The sequence below is a fragment of the Rhyacophila brunnea genome, unplaced genomic scaffold (genome assembly GCF_057557595.1).
Source record: "Rhyacophila brunnea isolate RB1 unplaced genomic scaffold, BYU_Rbru_1.0 scaffold_18, whole genome shotgun sequence".
Lineage (NCBI taxonomy): Eukaryota > Metazoa > Arthropoda > Insecta > Trichoptera > Rhyacophilidae > Rhyacophila > Rhyacophila brunnea.
Genome location: NW_028232837.1, coordinates 17,641,341 through 17,652,079, shown reverse-complemented (window position 1 = coordinate 17,652,079; position 10,739 = coordinate 17,641,341). Strand labels below are relative to the sequence as shown.

Here is a 10,739-nt window from a genome sequence, read left to right as displayed (position 1 = left end):
CGGTCTATAATGAACTGGCCCCGCTTCGCATGCTGACTTTTGACAAAAAATCACATGTTGGTATTGATTACTCATATTATTTAAAAAAAATATTCCTACCTATACTAATATTATAGTTTGCGGATGGCAGTATAACGTTAATTTGAATTCTAAAATATTATTATCTATGATACTGAAAAAATTCCGATAGTAGTAAAAAATACCTTCTATTTTTTTCACATGAATATTTTTTATTAGTATGGCAAACCCAATACAAACTGTCAAGAGTGTCAAGCATTTATAACCTATAAATTGTAAATATAAACCGGCAATCGGCATCCACTCACGGCGGCTGGGGTTTATTTTACGTTTTTTTTCTTTTAATTGTTTACACATCGAGATGGATGTGAAATTCACAACATGCTCTATAATCTAACGGATAAGCGAATTATGACAGAAGTCAATCTAGCCTAAATACTTACTTATCTTATAGGTAGGCACCAAAGTAGTCAAGTTGTATTTTTAATATGAGCGTCAGGGTGTAGGATTAACCAACTGATATATTCTTATTTTCCAAAGAGATGATATCGTTTGAATGCCAAACTGTGCAAATACATCATCATGGTAGGTTTTTAGGATCACAGGGGCCTATCCACAAAAACACAGTTTTGAGATAAATGCTAACAAATATTTTGCTTCTATGAAATTCATTAAATAAAGCAAACTTTACTTAACTCCATATCGTAAACGGATATATGTACGACATAGAGCTTTGTATCATCAATAAATATGATTACGGCATTATCGAAACTGGGGCTAACTCAAAACATGGATTTTTGTAGTTAGGCCCCTGTGACCCTAAAATACCGCCTGGTAATCGTTCCTCTCACATCATGTAGTATTAAAATATGCAGGTAGCCACTTTTATAATGTTAGCCTTAAAGATATTTGACAAAAAATTGATAAGTCGATAATACTTATTTAATATTCCCATGGTATTGCTGCTCAATCATTTAATTTCTTTATTAGAAGCAAAATAAAATTAGACATTGGTATTTGTTTGGATCTTTTTAATTTACCAGTTTCTGTGAGCCACTAAGTATTCAATCAATAAATAATAATTACGGGTGTTAGAAGTGTTAGATCGTTAGATAAATACCTATTAAATATGTAAGTTGTATTATTTTGACCATACATGGATATGATAGGAAATAGATATCCCCTAAGTGTACGGCCTCAGTAGGCGTTGCGTGCAGCGCAGCGTGCGGCATTCTCTGATCTGTCCTTAGTGCACAGTGAGCGCTTGGAGCGTTTAGCCAAAGTGAAAATTTTAATAACTGTCTCTCGTGCACGGAAGTGTATTATGGCGCATTGGCTAATCGCTGTAATGCCGTAATACTCTTTTTCTAAATAAATAAATAAATAAAATCATTACATTATAAATAATATTGCTACGGAATCAACTACGAATAAATTCTTAGGTAATAGATGAAACAACAGTTCCTCCGTCACAGCGCGAGATGTAAGAAACCAATTTTCAAACTATTTTTTGGAAAACAGAATAACTCCGGCCTGAATAAATTTGTAATGAAATACTTAATAATACAACGAACTTTATACTAAAAAATAAAAACATTATTTTCCTTTAATTCCGACTTTTACTGCTAATTCCCTCCACCGAATAACGAAAGCAATTTGCGCGCCGAACTAAACGCTGTTAAATTTCAAACTGGTTTGTCATGAGCGCGCGTGCTCGTCTGCGCGCTAATACAAACACAAACATCCCCGCTATTTTCATAGCCAGTAAGGCCACCTGCATTGCGTAACACGTGTTCGTCCTCCACGCTGCACGCCGCGCTCTGCAAAACGCGGCTACTGAGGCCACACACTAAGAGTCAAGACGGAGTACCTATAATATGGACCAGCACAGTGTGGAGATATCTTAGTTGACTTATGAAGATAGGTAGGTGCCATTCTCTCAACTCTTTCGGTCCAAACACATTAAATGAAATAACAATATGCAAATTGAACTCAACTTGCGAGAACTGAACTCACAGAACATGAGACTACCCCACTAATAATTAATTAAATATAAAATTAAATAAGTAATTAATAATTAGATTTAATAGTTCTTTAATATTCAGTTTAGGGAGGAATATCAAACCTTTTATAACAGAATGTTATGTTTCAAAATAAGGGAAAGTTGTTAGGGCAATACTTACACAATAACTAATGGTTTGTAATGTGGACAGCGGCGGCTCCTCTAATACCATGCAAGTGCTACGCACTGCCTGCATTTTTGAAGACATCGCTCAACTTTTCATTGTTATTCATACGTGTATCACTCACTTCGCGAAGTAGAACATGTAGCAGTATTATGAACAATATTCCGTTCATGAGCGCAAAGCGATTGTGATCCAAATAGATTTTCAGTTTGCACAGGATTACAATGAGGTCATTGTATACTACTTAAACGGTAGTCGAATGTTCCTGTAATGGTGTTATGTGTAGAATTTTTTACACACTTTTAGACCGGCGTACGAAACGAAGGACTCTAGAAACAAAAACGCCAGTTTCTGTTTTATAACAATGTTGGGGAGTTATTTTTAATAATTTTACAGTTAACATATTTAATGAATCGCCAACATTTTATGAAAATACAAACGCTGCGTTTATTTCTAAACCACTCAAATACATTCAAAATAATAAAAAAACACATCAGGGGTTATTTATTTGGCTAACGCATTGTTCGCTCAGAGTGTAAAGCCATAAACTGTGACATTTATATTTCTTTATTGATAAATAATTCTAGCTATTCAAAAACTTTTTTGAGAAATAGTATAAATAAACAAAGACATATTTAATTTACCTTCTGAGAAGTCGTTAAGAGAACACGGCAGCCTTCAGTGATTGAGGTAATCATGACAAGACGCTTGACGACCTTACGTGGCTAGGACACGTGCTCCGGATGCCGCCAAAGAGTGTGACACGTCGTACCCTTATGGCACAGCCTCAAGGGTTCCGTCGCCATGGCCAGTCTTCCCTCACCCTGCAGCGGTGCCACAAAAGCGACCTACGTGCTGCAGGTCTGACATGGCGAGAGGCGCAAGAGTTGGTGATGGACCAAGGGAACCGGCCACCACTGAATGTGGATGTCCTGCGTAACACTTGTTCACGTACACATTCTTTATCGATACCTACATAACTTTTTGCTATCCGCCGATTTGATCCAGAGGCTGTTAGTTACTTACCTGACAAGCAAAACATAAACTTATACAATAAATCAATACACAAGGGGCATTTAACGTCCACAGGTACGCCCTAAAACTATGAACTCATAAAGTTCAGTGGCAGCGAAGAATTAGGGATTGAGAAGAGTGGAAGGAACTAGGAGAGGCCTTCATCTAGTAGTGGATCGACCCCGGCTAATGATGATGATAAATTAATAAAAAAAATATTATATCGTCATAACTTTTCTTAGGTCTCGATCCTCTAAAATACATATGATTTTGATATTTCATTCAACAAACCTTTTTAAATAACTGCTGAAAATTTTGATAAGCAAATCTAAATTCAAAATAACATTTACCTTTCATTAGTAACAACCTCTCGAACATTCAAAAAGATTATAATATTTTTGAACATATATAATTTGAAAACATCTATTAGAAAGTCTTATAGAAAAAAATAAGATGCCCAGCGGGACTTGAATTCGCATCAACTGGATTTTATAAATTGTCATGAAATGGTACTTAACCTCTCGAAAAACTGTTAAAGCATATCTGCAGTATAATATTGTGGGGTTGCTGCCAAAAGTTGGTAAGTCGATAATTTAGGTATTTATAGCTAACAACGGATTATGTGGATATATAAATATGCTTATAATTATATAAAGTTATATATATATGATATATCAAAAAAGAGTAAATAATAGTGTAGAAAACACTTTTTTATTTATAATAGAAATGTAATAAATAATACGTTTTAACTCTCTCCTGAACTTTTTTCTATAACAGACATAGAAGGTTTGCATAGTAAGCCGACAAATTATTACTCCATAACATGATTTCGAGACTTACCAACTTTTGGCAGAATAGTAGGTATCTAACATTTCAGAATAATATATTAAATTTGTTTGTTTAATTTTTTTTGTAATGAAACTGATAATTCTTATTTCCCCAAAGTAAATCACTATACTTAATCACCAATGTTCATATGAATATTTGTTATGAGAACAGACCAACAATTTCATGTATTTGGGTACAAAGTCAAGGTACGTGTTTCTAATGTTGAAATTTCAATACTTACAGATGGGATAATAAATTACGTCATGCGATTCATGGCAATTGCCTTGTAGATATTTTGAAAATTCTCATTTAAATTATGTTTACAAACCAAGGTGAACGTTAAATAATCGCATAGTATCGAGTCTTCCCCACCGACTAATGGTATAGCACCCTTGATATGCATTTTATTTGACCATGTCCGATCCTAATAGGATCATATGGGTCTCTACGAAGTGGAGGTTTGTATTAACAGATTTTTGTTTTTACGAGAAATGGATGTTCACCACTTGCTCAACCTATTAGGTATGAACCTAATAGATTGAGCAAGTGCTATGAACCCTGACTCCAAACACAAATTGAAAAACAATCCATGTATTTGCCAGACCCAGAATTCGAACCTGGGACCCACAACATTGTAAGCCGCTCGGCCATCGTGGGATACACATAATGTTTAATCATTGTCTCAAATATTGTGCTTGGTGACTAAATTCAGGTGCTTAGGATTAAATGAGTACAGGTGATACAATCTAATAATGATTTAGGAATGGTTTTCATACAGCCACATACATATTTATACATGAAACAGGATTCAAACATATTATATCTATAGGTAAAACATTTTACAATGGCACCATAAACGTTTCGAAGGTGTATTGGCATTGTTTAATACAATCACTAAATCAATGCTAGCAAACAATACCACTACAACTGCAAAACACTTTTCCGGTACCCACCCATGATGCAACTGTAGAAATATTTACCTATGATTACTTTGTATAAAAAGTGGTAAGAATATAATTCCTTACGTTGTATTTATATCCCATGGACATTGAGTATTTTTAATGTGTACGCCTAGCCAAGTTGATTTACTCAACTTGATCACCGGTGCACTTACATAATTCGAATCACCTCAGAAACATACATATTAAAATATTATGAAAAATTTGTGCTTGTTCAATCCTCAGCACGTCAATTATAACAAAATTTTGTAGATTTACATATTTTATTGATTGCATTAATTTAAATGATTATTGATAGAACGCCATGTTAAAAAGGCGACAAAATAAAAATAGATAGAAGTGAAGATAGATTGAAGGGTACTTCATTTACTTAAAAAGAAAACAGTCAGTGTGTCCATTAACTAATCAATTTTTTTTCATATTGAATTTAATGAAAGTCTTACTAACCATTTACTAATTGCCAAATTTATTCTGCCACACCCCTTTATTCAATTACTTAATAAAACTGAACACAAAAGTTAAAATATTACTTACAGTAATGTGACATTTCCCTTGTTAACTTGTCCATGTGTATATTTTATTGGAAATGTCGTCAAAATGTGTATTTTGCGGTGAAAATTTGACATTAAATTCTGATCCAATGCTAATAAAATTAGCCATGAATTTTTTTGGTGTTTCAAGGGTAAAAAAAACCAAATATAACACTTATTCCATTACGAATAATTGGATGAAGTTATACTCTCTACTCTTCATTATTTACACATTTTACCATGAATATAGATTGCTTCCTAATTACGCTGCTTATTATGCAGTAATACCTATTATACTCCGTTATGGATATATTGTATTTTACTTAGCCCAAAATCTCTTGGCAATTACAACATGGGCGACAACATTTTCTAAATCAAAGAAATACTTAAAATTTATCAGAATAATTTTACAAATTGATAATGATCTGAAGATAACAAAAAAAGAATCATTCACAAGTATTGAAAAGAAAATCTATTTTGTTATTTTTATAGATGCTTCGTTCCAGTTATATACAGTCGTTGCCAGTTTGTATGAAAACTTTAACAGTATAAATTACGTATGGTCATTCGTTGTTATTTTGGTAGGGCCATTGGTAACGTATCAATGCATGAGAGACATATACCAAGTGATGTACAGAGTGCAAATTTTAAATTATCGAATAGAAAACATAAATCAAGACAGATCGTCTAATGTAGACTTTGATGCGACAAATATATTTTTACGTAAGATAAGTACAGTAAAAATGATACCAGAAATTGTTTTATTAGAGAGAGAAAAAGGTTATATACTGATGTGTAAATATGTGGAGAGCTACAGTAACATTATTGAATGTGTTGATATCATTAACTCAATGTTTGGCCTTACGGTAATTACAAATTCATTATTTCATATTTTGTTTTGTACATACATTATTAGTGTTGATCCAAACACTTCGCATTTTTAATTCGGCCCTTAGGACCAAAGAAGCCTATCTCATATTTTAACAATTTTGAGTTACATAATATGATACTAAGCATTAAAAAAACATGACAACAAACTACGATGGGCGGGACATGTGGAGAGAATGCCTGAAGTTAGAGCGCCAAGGATCATGACAAAGTGGCTACCCCAACGGAAGAGACCCAGAGACCGTCCAAGAAGGAGATGGGCTGACGCCGTAGAAGTGGACTGGCTTCATAAAGGAAGACCCGGTAACTGGAGAAGTGTGGCGAGAGACCGGAGTGAGTGGAGAGCAGTTGTGGAGGAGGCCAAATCCCACCCCGGGATGTAGCGCCGTGGAAGAAGATTAAAAAAACATATCATGTTAAATGACAAAGAGACTTATCAAAAAATTCAACAGATAAATAATATAAAGAGAATGGGTATTGCTCAGCTATATGAAACCGCGTTTCTAGCGTATAACGCACAGCAGAACCTCAATTTTATTACTTATAATTTTTAATTTAACTATGAAATGTTATACCATCATGTTGCTTCTCAGTACGGCTACCAAATTTAAACACAACATAGTATATTTTCTACTAAATTAACTAAAAGTAATTAGCACTAACTTTATATTTAACACAAAAACAATAAATTTCATCAACACATGCTTGCAGTTTTTAAATGACTCGAATGAATGAGTCATCCAAACCAATATTTACCGGTGACCTGTACAAAAAAATGTGTAATGCATATTGCGAAGAATATAAGCGTGCCGAATGCTCTCTCACTCGCACTTATGGTTCGTTTTTGTACAGGCCTTGGTTCTAAGGGTATTCATAGAATATTTGCTTTTAAACACTATAATGCACTTATATTACTATTTACATTTAACATTCATATTGTTTATTAACATTTCTATCTATTTGTGAATACACAGGAATGAAATAAAATCATATTTCAGTTTATAATTTTGAAATATCTTCATGGATTTATCGGTGATAAAATACAGAGTAAGCGGAACTCTGTTAATGTTTCCAGTTGAAATCTCAAATTTATTGTTGGAGTACCTTTTTTGACGTCATCGCTGAGAAGTTTGCTCATGCCCTTTCTAACTATAGAGGGCCTTACACACTACATAATAATATATTAGTTATTTTGTTTCAGTTAATATTGACTTCCGCATCTGCATGCCTTAATTTAGTCACATCTATTAATTATTTGCTATTCACAAAGGTTAATATTTTTAAAAATGTAAGTACATAATTACATATTATTACATCTTTCGATACCTTTAAAAACATAAACATCAATAATCAATTAGGTGATGTACCTATGTATGACACCACAACCAATAATTGATTAGTCGAGATAAACCTCTCAAATTCAGGATGTTGCCATTTTATTAAAATAATGCATTATTAATATCCATCCCTAATTAATGCATATACTTTAGGTTCTGCTGTAGGTCGAATAAATGATAATAGATATAGCCGGATGCACAGTGCAGATCACTCGATTTAATTACATAATATTATTTACAGTATGGACTGGGTCTTGTATCCCCATTGTCGTGGACTTTACACTATCTATGTTACATTTTGGGGCCAAGCTTTGCCAATGAAGCGCTCCAAAGTGAATCGGCCAGGACTAGTGTTTTAATCAACAAACTTATACTGGTGTCACATACGAGAGGTAATGATCGGTTCTACAAAATGATTATTTTATGATTTAATTAATCAATATATTACTATATTTTTCTGATATACCTTTTTCTATGTATAACAAACTTTTAATTGGTCAAGTATGTAATAAAATAATTATTATCCTAATTCTGACCATGTATAACAATAATTATTGTTTTTTTTCCTGTAGATTATGACATAGTACGGCGTATACGATTAATGGTTCAACTAATAAGCCGAAGACAAATTTCTATTTCGGCCAACAATTTCTTTATAATGAATTTTGATTTTGTTACTGTAGTAGGAGGAGCAATATTTACATACATCATAATCCTATATACGTCATTGTAAAACAGATATGAATTCCAGGCTATAAATTACAAACACACCAATACAAGAAAGGAATAAATCCATCAGTCATAATATTATTATATCTACTATGTCTACAATAATATTATTCATATATTTTTTCTTCATGCCCTTCATGAACTGGTTTATTAATATTATGTGTAATTTTAGAATATCAAAATGTTGTCTTTAGAATAATATATATTTATTATTTATTAAACCTCCAATTTATATTGTGATCTAGAATATACCTACATATTTAATCTATTAAAAAGTGACTGATTCCTTCAAATTGGTATTTTTATTTAAAAAAAAACTAAAAACTGAGGCTGAGTTGCCTACATAGGGTGTTAAGTTATGTTTAATTGAAGTAAATTCGTAAGTAGATGTCAAAGGTGTTGTTAATAATATAATATGACATATTTAATATTGTTGGTCTTTTGTTTTTGGGTATATAATCAATACTCAAAACAATTTACCTATATCGGAAAAAAATAAATGACATTAAAAGCTATTTGTTTAAATTGTCAAGATTCTCAGGTTAATCATCAGACAGGTACAATATTATTGTTTGCATATCTACTATAAATCTAACTTCTAATCACCTGAAAAACGGTCAATTAGTGTTTAGTGAAATTCAATGTATCTCAGCCTAACCTGACAAAACAACCATTAAAAATGTAATCAGAAATACATTCATTCTTTGTCTGGGCCTTCAATATGTAATTAATATTTAGTGATAGATCAATACAGTCCCATTAACTAATTGAAGAAGTTTTTTATTATCACGAAGAACTTTGATTTAGAATAATAATTGTCCCATAATCAATTGCAAAAGTTAATTCATTTAACAATTCAGTTGTAACTTATTGACGTTTTAATGACAGAGTAAATATCTACATCTGAATCTTTAATAAATCAATTTATGAAAAAAAATAGTTGAAATGTGTAGCAAATGTAAATAAAAGACGACTCTATTTAATTATAAACCTTTATTAAATTACTTATACCTAGATAATTTATTTGACTTAGTGATGGTATTTGCATTTACTTCTAAGTATGCTCACGAATTACTATGGAATGTATAAGTATATACTTTAAAGATACAAACAAATGCTTAAATTTAATCGACTTGGTCATTTAGTTATGAGTCATCTATATACAGTCAAACTCAGTTATTACGATCTCAGACATAGCGAGACCTCGGATGTAATGAGGAAACATTCGTTGACATTTTGGTTTATGATTTTCTCCATACAATCATTCACTGTTATAACGAGCAATTTATCGGATATACCGAGCTAAAATACTGTTTATGTGTCGATCGTTTAAAAACATTTCGACCCTAACCAATAAAATCCGATTGGACAGGATGCCGCCGGGGTCGGATTACGTTTATGACACTAGTTAAGTGTCAAAGTACCTACCTTATTGGTGTTTTCGCCGACAATAATGAAAAAGTATCAACGCATATGGTTGAAAAATCTAAGGCTTGTGAAGTCCGTAGGTACCTACCAGCATTCATTACAATAAACTTCTTTTGTAGTTTATGAATGCCATGCTTGTTTCGGGGATTTTTACGATGGTTTTCAGATTTTTATTTTCAACTTTTTTTGTTATGTGACCGCTCATTTAAAAATACCTATTCTCTGATATAACGAGTAACGCGTATAACAAGCAAATTCAGTCAGTCCCATCTGCCTCGAAATAATCAAGTTCGACTGTATATGACATAATGCCTTAAGTAGAGGGAGAGTTTAACACAATATTATGACTTGTGAAGAAAGGGATACGAACAAAACCAAAAAATATGACATAGTATACACAGCAGGTAAAAGATTTGGAGACGAAGGCTGATGGTTTCAAAAAAAAAGTGTGACCTCCCTATGATCAGCCGAATAATTCTATGGTTCATGATTATGTTCCAAGTAAGTGCTTATAATGACGTCATCGAAGGTCATGACACTCGCTTTACAAGATTTCCGCGAGCCGCGAGAACACTGCCATCTCTGTTTACCATTCAATGCCGTCTTGTGCAGACTGTACGTGTAGTCATTCAGCAATAACATTCTTTTTCCATGCTGTGATACTATGAATTGCGCTAAAAATAATAATACAATTTAGTACATAATGCTGTCTGTCATGCGGTTGACCAATTTGATATTGACATTGTTTTACATAGGTAGGTACATTAAGTGCATAGTTGCTAAGATCTTTTTTTTTTTACTTACTAATAGACAGAGCATCTG

The 10,739-nt window shown here is 32.7% G+C and overlaps 1 long non-coding RNA gene across 2 annotated transcripts; it reads left to right on the top strand.

Moving 5' to 3' along the window:
- Nucleotides 1–278: 278 nt before the first annotated feature.
- Nucleotides 279–8,780, top strand: LOC147073269 (uncharacterized). 2 transcript variants are annotated; one of them, XR_015070466.1, is made up of 4 exons: nt 279–472; nt 7,625–7,711; nt 8,002–8,152; nt 8,333–8,780. It is a non-coding gene; the product is annotated as an uncharacterized LOC147073269 (long non-coding RNA). The 2 variants fall into 2 exon arrangements; XR_015070465.1 differs by having other exon boundaries at nt 283–484; nt 8,333–8,779.
- Nucleotides 8,781–10,739: the final 1,959 nt, after the last annotated feature.